Source organism: Microtus pennsylvanicus, chromosome 6, assembly GCF_037038515.1.
Source record: "Microtus pennsylvanicus isolate mMicPen1 chromosome 6, mMicPen1.hap1, whole genome shotgun sequence".
NCBI classification, from domain to species: domain Eukaryota; kingdom Metazoa; phylum Chordata; class Mammalia; order Rodentia; family Cricetidae; genus Microtus; species Microtus pennsylvanicus.
Window position 1 is genome coordinate 127796046 of NC_134584.1, and position 8744 is coordinate 127804789.

At 42.0% G+C, this 8744-nt stretch overlaps 1 pseudogene; it reads left to right on the top strand.

Annotated features, from left to right (window-relative positions):
* The first annotated feature begins 7359 nt into the window (after nucleotides 1-7359).
* Nucleotides 7360-8393, top strand: LOC142853014 (glyceraldehyde-3-phosphate dehydrogenase pseudogene; annotated as a pseudogene).
* Nucleotides 8394-8744: the final 351 nt, after the last annotated feature.

Genomic DNA, 8744 nt, shown 5'->3' on the forward strand with positions numbered 1-8744 from the left:
AGACAAGAAAGCCAGTCAGAAATTAGGAACAACATTGGTGCTGCCGTCGACTCTGTAACCTTTCAGTCCCGATACCTGGGGCCCCAGCCTCTGGGCTTCCTGGCGCCTCCCGGAGCTCGGGCTTCACCGGGACAAGGTTTGAACCTGCAACCCAACTGCTTCCACCTGTTTACCATGGCCACCTAACACCGACTGATCCGTGAGTTAACCTAAGTTGGCTTGTCCAACCGGCTTTCTTTGGCGTGTCCTGGGCAAGGTCGCCGCCCCCCCCCCCCCCTGACACATGTAGTTTTGTTTGACATGTGTCAAGGGGAAACTTTGGCTGCCATGTAGGAAGCATCACTAATGATGTATTTCAGTAAAAATAATATCTTTAAAACTTATTTCTATTTAAATTTCCTTAGAAAATTCATAGGGTTTAATATTCCTGACTATTTATTTATTTAGTATACAGTATTCTGCCTGCATGTATGCCTGCAGGCCAGAAGAGGGCACCAGAACTCATTATAGATGGTTGTGAGCCACCATGTGGTTGCTGGGAATTGAACTCAGGACCTTTGGAAGAGCAGGCAGAGTTTAATGGCTTAAACTCTGAGCCATTTCTCCAGCTCCTCCTGACACTTTAAAGATTTAAAACTTAAGTAAATCTTATTTGAAGGATTTAGTTTTTTGTTTTAAAAAGGATATGGCAATTCTGAACACATATGCACCAAATACAGGCATACCCAATTTCATAAAACAAATACTACTAAATGAAAAATCACTAGTGAATCCTAGCACAGCAATAGTGGGTGACTTCAACGTTCACTCTTACCATTAGACATATTGTCTGGACACACAAAAGAAATCAACATTGAGCTGTGTGTGGTGGCACGTGTCTTTAATCCTATCATCCAGGAGGTGGAGGAAAGTGGATCTCACAGAGTGGATCTCTGTGAGTGCAAGGCCAGTCTGCTATACTTAGTGAGTTTCAGGGCAGTCAGGCTACACAGAGAGACCTTTCTTGGAAAAAAAAACCAATAAGCAACATCAACACACTGTAGTTAAATAACATCATAAAATAAATGAACTAGAAGACCAGAACAGTAAAGAATACACATTGTCATAATCAGCCATGAAACTTTCACCAGAATTATCAATACATTAGAAAGTGAAGTAACTCTCAACAGATAGAGGAAAATTGAGATAACATCCTGTATTCCATCTAACCACAATTGAGTATTAGATGTCAACAGTAAGAGAGACTACAGAAACACATGGAGACTAAACAACACACTATTGGACTATGGATGACTCACAGAAATATCTAGTAGTAGCTTTGATATTTGGATATAATTTTCATGCTCTATTGCTACAGCTATTAATTATGGTAATTCTACCAAGTATTTGTGAGTACCTATGAAAATTAAGAGCATACATGCTCTTAATCCAGCCACCCTACTTGCACACTCAATTGTATGAAGTAGTACAGTGACATTGGTAGCTCTCTTGGTTGCAGTTGCAACAACACAAATGTTAGGATTCCATAAGGAGGAATGGTAGGTGAAGGGTTTTATTTTTCATTAGGAATATAACACTAAAAGCTGAAGCTGTGACGTGAAGGAAATCCTCCAGTTCACCTGAGTTAGAAGTAAGGGAATCTACAACCAAGATCCTACCACTGCACAGAAAGACAAAGCCCTCCACACAAGCTGTTTGCTGGAAAAAGGACTCGTGGGTTTGAATATTCCAGAACATAGTAACAATGGGAAATGAATGGAAAGGAATTTTTTTTTTGAGACAGGGTTTCTCTGTAGCTTTGGAGCCTTTCCTGGAATTTGCTCTGTAGACCACGCTGGCCTCGTACTCACAGAGATCCGCCTGCCTCTCTCTCCCGAGTGCTGGGATTAAAGGCGTGCATCACCATTGCCCAGTGGGAGAGGAATGTTTTGATTCACACATCTGTATTACAACGTCTCCTTTACCTTTAAACTCGAGTTTCTTGGCAGCAGACCTTGACTTGAGCAGGTTATTAGAAAGTGAAGTTTTGGACAGCTCTGAAAAAATGAGAACAAAATCATTCTGCAGTGATGGTAATAAACTATTTCTGAGCACAGCTTCCTCTAGCTATTGACATAGAGTGGCTGCCAAGCACCAGTAGACTGTCCGATTCATCCTTGCCTGGCAGATGCTATTTTATAAACGTGAATTCAGGGATCTAATCGAGCAGTGGGATGCCCTACAGGATGGTGGTCACATGGTGCATCTACTGCCTACTTCTTGACACCTTGAAATTATTGTTTTCTCCCTTCTCTCTTTTCCATCTCCCCTTCCCTTCCTTTCCTCTTTACTTTTTGTGGTACTGAGGACTGAACACAACTCCCTGAATATTCCGGTTGAGAGTTTCATTATGGAAGCTCCCTCCATCCCCAGTATTCTACACACTTTTTATACTGAGATGGGGGTCTCATGGCCAGACTGGACTTGAACTCTGTTTGCTGTAAAGCTGACCGGCACTTGTGATTTTCCTGTTTTCTGCATTATTCTCCCAGGGAGCTTGAGTGACGTGCGCAGAACTCCAGGACCAGCCATTTCCGCTCCCACTCTCCCTTGTCACTCTGCCTCCTTTCCTGCTATTAATACCATTGAAGGAGGTAACAATTTTTCTCATTACGATTGATGTCTCTGTTCCTGTGGGTATGTAGTACTGTCTCAGAAGTGTCTTTCAGAATATTTCCCATTGTTTTTATGTGCCTTCTTGTGGTTTAACTTCAGACCTTCTTTATCTTAATTCTTTCTCGGATGTAGACAGGAAGTCATGACCTCTTTCTGTGCACAGCCTTTTGATTCCACTGGTACCTTCCCATTTTGTTTGCTTTCTTTTGGACTAACATTTGTACCAATTGTACAAAATTGAATTTTTCTTAATGTGCACAAATTTTATCTAAGATCAATCCGAATTTGCCTATATTTATATTTCTTGACCATGTCCTCAATGCTAATTAAAAATACATTCTAAGGTGAACATCTTGTATATCTTTGCATACCTTTTTCTAGATATTTTTCAGGTTTGCATTAATTTGTAAGGTACTTAGTTACTAAATTCTCCAGTGTTTCTCTTACTGTTTTTTATTATTATTTAGACTGTTACAGTTTCTGATGATTCCGTATGAATTTCTACTTTTCTACTCCAGTAAGATATCTATGAACAATAAAAACATGCATTTTCTAAATACAATAATCTCACTCATACACTCTACTCTACAGAGACAAACTAGCATTATAAAATGTGATTGGCACAGTATGTTGACACACACCTCTCATCCTTACACTTGGGAAGCAGAGGCAGTCCATCTCTATGAGTTCTAGTCCAGCCTGCCTATATAGTGAGTTCTGGACCTGCTGTGGCTGCATAGTTAAGTCCCTGTCTCAATAAAAAAGTGAATGATTTGATTGCACTATTGATTGTAGCTGCAACCACAGAGATGTTTATTTTAAAAGGGACTACTGATAAGTAATATATTCTCATTTCAGAACGTTACAAAGAAAATGTAAAGTATAAGGCCTGAGCGAAATTGGTCAATTTATCTGGGGTAGAGGTAAGGGGGTCTCTGCACAGGGTTCTATTTCTGATCAGAATCACATGACTCTCCACATGTGTCTGTTTACAGGAAAAGCCTGTTTGTTGGAAGAGCCCACACTGAAGGATACTGGTACATAGAGACGGTGTGAACATAATACAGGATTTCATTTCAAACACGTATTACAGTGCTTCATTTACCTTTAAGGACTTTGATTTTTGGAGCAGAGGCAAGCGTCTTCATATTGTTTGGAAGTTCATCACTTCTTTCAATTGACGTTACAGGGTTATGCTGTTCTGAAAAAGGGAATAAGATTATTAACTGACACAGTAAAAAAGCCCTAACTTCAAAGTTTACAGTTACAAAAATCAACTCATTACATATATGTTTTTATCTAAACATACATAAATTGAAACAAACCACATTACTTCCCCCTTCCCTCCAGGTCTTCCCATGTTCTTTCCCCCTCTCTCCCAGATGCCCTCACTCTTAGATTAATAGCTTCCTTTTCTTTGATCATCATCATCACTTATATATGCACAAATATGGAAATACAATCTGCTGTGTGTGTGTGTGAACACGTGCGGCTGGGGTTCTCTATCTAATTCCAAGTTGGATGCCCTGGTGGGAAACTTCTATGTCCTCACATTGCTTCCACCCAGCACGTGAAAGGAGACCATTATCCATTTTCTCTAATCAGAAATCAGCACGACGTACTTGAGGAGCTGAGCCTGCATCTTTACTGCCAATGATAGGGCTGTAGATGGAGGCCTCTCAAGCCGGCTGGAGCTCTCGGGACAGTTTATTCTCCTTCTTTTACTTCCTTGACACCTTTAGCAACATTTGTCCTTGCTCTGGGTTCATTTGTTTCCTACACTAAAGGAGAAACTAAGGCTTTGTGTGTGCTAGGCAAGGACCTCCAACTTCCTTCTACTCAACAGAGAAATGCAGTGGCCTTGACCTCACTGAGCACCCTGGGTGCTAGAACCTGTGATCCTCCTGTCTCAGCCTTCCTGTTAGTAGGAAGGATTACTCATAATGCTATCTTTTATATTTATTTTTTATTGTTGATTTCTCAAGACAGGTTTTCTCTGTGTAGCCCTGACTGTACTAGAACTCTCTCTGTAGTCCAGGCTGGCTCTGCCTTCCGAGCGCTGGGGTTAAAGGCTTGCACCACTAGTGCCTGGTGCACCTTTTATTTTTTTCCTTTCACCTTGGTCTTTCCTTTCTCTCTTTCCCTTCCTGATAATACCCAGTCAAGGTTGTAAGTGTTTTTTTTCCTTGTAGTTTTGGGTTGAGTTTCCCAGTCGTTAGTGATGTTTACCAGGAATGCCTGTGTTTGCTATTAGCGTGTTTTTCAAGGGGTTTCCTTGAGTTTTGTCATTGTTGAGATTTGGATATCTATTGGCATATCTTTGGATATGTTAACCTGTTAATAGTATCTGATTTGGATCTACTCTGAGGATTCTCTTTAGTTTAAAGTTAGTTCATTAAAGAACCCCAAACATTTATTTAGTGGCTGGAAAGAGATTCTCAGGTTAGGTTAATGCACTTGCTGTTCTTGCAAATAAATAGAGGACCTGGGGTTTGAGTCTCTGTACCTACATGACGGCTCATGACCATCCATAACTCCAGTCAGAAGGAATCAAAGCGCCCTTCTGGCCTCTCCAGGCACCACAGTGCACATAAATACATGGAGGTAAAACACTTATACATATAAGATCAATTGTTAAAAGTATGTATTTATTTGGATGTGTCCGTGTGTGCACACATGGAAATCGGAGCACAACTTTTGAGAATTAGTTTTCTTCTTCTCTTGTATGTATGTTCTGTATGTATGTATGTATGTATGTATGTATGTATGTTCCAAGGTTTGACTGAGGGTATCAGGCTTGGGCAAACAAGCACCTTGACACATTCAGCCAACTGGCTAGCGCCAATTCAATTCATTTTTTATAAGCATTTATTAATTGCACCAAGTGATGTGAAAAGCTTTAAACGTTTGTGACATCAAATTTTCCATATTATTTTCTTTTCTGACTGTGTCTCTGTGGCCAGTTAAAAACCACAATATCAAATTTACTATCATGTATGTTTTATACTATGTTTTCTTTTAATGTTTTTATAATCCAGTTCTCGCTTGTGTTTCCTTGATTCAAGCTGAGCTATTTTTGAAAATCTCAGTTTTATGCTTCCGCCTAGGGACGTCGTTTTTCCCAGCACAATGTGTGGTGAACTGCGGTTCTTACTGAGTGGAGCTGGTGCCCTTCACCAGGCAGTTCACCTCCGACTCCCTTCTTGATGTCATGGCCTACCTGGCATCTGTCTGTACGCCAGAACCGTGGTGCCTATGGCTTGGTCACATGTTTGGAATTTAGGATTTCCTAAATTGTTCTTTTTATACCATTTTGATTATTACTGCTTTTCGAGAGTTCATACAAAGTTGAAAATGGACTCGACAAAACGTCTTTCAAATTCTGACAAGGATTTTCCTTGCTCTTCCCACCACTCTCTGCTGTTTTTATATTTACCAGCATGATTTAATGTCTGTCATAGTTTCAGCCCATAAAAAGCCTAGTTCTGGATACATTAATGAGATATAATATTCTTTGGCACATGAGCACACCTATTTATTACACTTTTCAAGAAATTATTAGGTAATGCCTATTAAAATTAAAAGCATATATGTGCCCTTAGTTCAGCAATTCCTTTTAAAACCCATTTCATTGAAACATAAGTAGCACAATAAAAAAGTGTGCAAAATATTTATAACTCCATCGATTATGGTCACAATAGAAATACAGGGGCAATTCAGTAAAGGAACCACTGATATGTGTGGTACACTCTTGCGCCAGAACATCACGCAGAAAGGACATATGCAGGAGAGTTCACACACTGCATCTTATCCTCTACGGAACCACAAAGCCCTCTGCACACGCATCTATTTGCAGGGGAAGCGTGGGGACACATGTGGGGCCTGCAACAAAGTTTTATTTCACATGTTTGTGTTACACTGTTTTATTTTTACCTCGATGGCCATGGGTGTTTGCAAGGGAGAACGGAGTGTGCAGACTATTTAGAAACTGAAAACTTTTGTCAAGTTTTAGTTTTCTTTTGCTCTGAAGCCCAGGAACAATATCATTCAATTATAATGAGAAACTGTTTTAACTTTGAAAAAAGTTCAAATAAATCTCAATCTCTCTGCAAACCACAGCTTCCTTTCACCATTTTCAGTGGTTTGGGAAAAAGGTCTGACACAGAGCTGGTCTGAGTTTCCCTTTCCTTTCTACAAGACTGCAAGTCAGGGAAGTTACAAAATTGCTGTCTCTCTTCCTCTCTCTCTCTCTCTCTCTCTCTCTCTCTCTCTCTCTCTCTCTCTCTCTCTCTGTGTGTGTGTGTGTGTGTGTGTGTAACCATAGCTCTAGTCCTAGGAGTTTGGAGGCTGAGGCAGGAGGATGAAAATTTGAGGGCCACTCTGACCTATATAATAATGGCTTGGTGCCAGCTTTTCTATGTATAGAAAGCCTCTGTCTCCAACAGGCACACAACAAAATAATTGTCATAGGCAAATGTCAAAGAGAATACTTTTTAAAAAAACACTTAGGAAAGTAAAAGAAACCGTGAGAAAGTAAATAATGAATTTCAAATATCGATTTATCTCCACATACTGCTGCACTCTGTATGAAGTTGACATTTCCTCAAGAAGTGATACAGGGCAGGGAAAGAGGGAGAGATACTAACAAATACTATTCTGAGCACACTTGAACCGTGTTAAGAAACAAGATACAGGCTCTCTGCTCCTCCCTGTTCTGGAGACAGCCGCTTCTTTTCGTGCAGTGCCAGCCTCGTTCCAGAGACACGATGGTGAAGGTTGGAGTGAACGGATTTGGACATATTGGATGCCTGGTTACCAGGGCTGCCTTCACTTCTGGCAAAGTGGACGTTGTTGCCATCAATGACCCTTTCATTGACCTCAACTACATGGTCTACATGTTCCAGTATGACTCCACCCATGGCAAGTTCAAAGGCACAGTTAAGGCTGAGAATGGGAAGCTTGTCATCAACGGGAAGGCCATCACCATCTTCCAGGAGCGAGATCCCGCCAACATCAAATGGGGGGATGACGGCGCCTAGTATGTTGTGGAGTCTACCAGTGTCTTTACCACCATGGAGAAGGCTGGGGCCCACTTGAAGGGTGGGGCCAAGAGGGTCATCATCTCTGCCCCTTCTGCCGATGCCCCCATGTTTGTGATGGGTGTGAACCATGACAAGTATGACAATTCCCTCAAGATTGTCAGCAACGCTTCCTGCACCACCAACTGCTTAGCCCCCTTGGCCAAGGTCATCCATGACAACTTTGGCATTGTGGAAGGACTCATGACAACAGTCCATACCATCACGGCCACCCAGAAGACTGTGGATGGCCCCTCTGGGAAGCTGTGGCGAGATGGCTGTGGTGCTGCCCAGAACATCATCCCTGCGTCCACTGGCGCTGCCAAGGCTGTGGGCAAAATCATCCCAGAGCTGAACGGGAAGCTCACGGGCATGGCCTTCCGCGTTCCTACCCCCAATGTGTCCGTTGTCGATCTGACATGCCGTCTGGAGAAAGCTGCCAAGTATGATGACATCAAGAAGGTGGTGAAGCAGGCATCCGAGGGCCCACTAAAGGGCATCCTAAGCTACACTCCACCTTCGATGCTGGGGCTGGCATTGCTCTCAATGACAACTTTGTAAAGCTCATTTCCTGGTACGACAATGAATTCGGCTACAGCAACAGAGTGGTGGACCTCATGGCCTACATGGCCTCCAAGGAGTAAGAAGCCCGCCCTGGACCACCCATCCCAACAAGGACACAGCAAGAGAGAGGTCCTTGGCTGCTGAGCAGTCCCTGTCCTAACTAACCCTTAATACTGAGCATCTCCCTCACAGTTTCCATCCCAGACCACCAGAATAGCAGGAGGGGGCTTAGGGAGACCTACTCTCTTGAATACCATCAATAAAGTTCATTGCACCCCTCTAAAAAAAAAGAAACAAGATACACACATAAAAATGTTCAGTAAGCATTTAGAGGCAAACGCTTTAATACAAAAGCAGAATGCCTGGTGGGAATGTTATTCAGTGGGTAGAATGCTTGTCCAGCATACATGAAGACCCAGGCTTAGTACTGCTCTGTATAAACTTGGC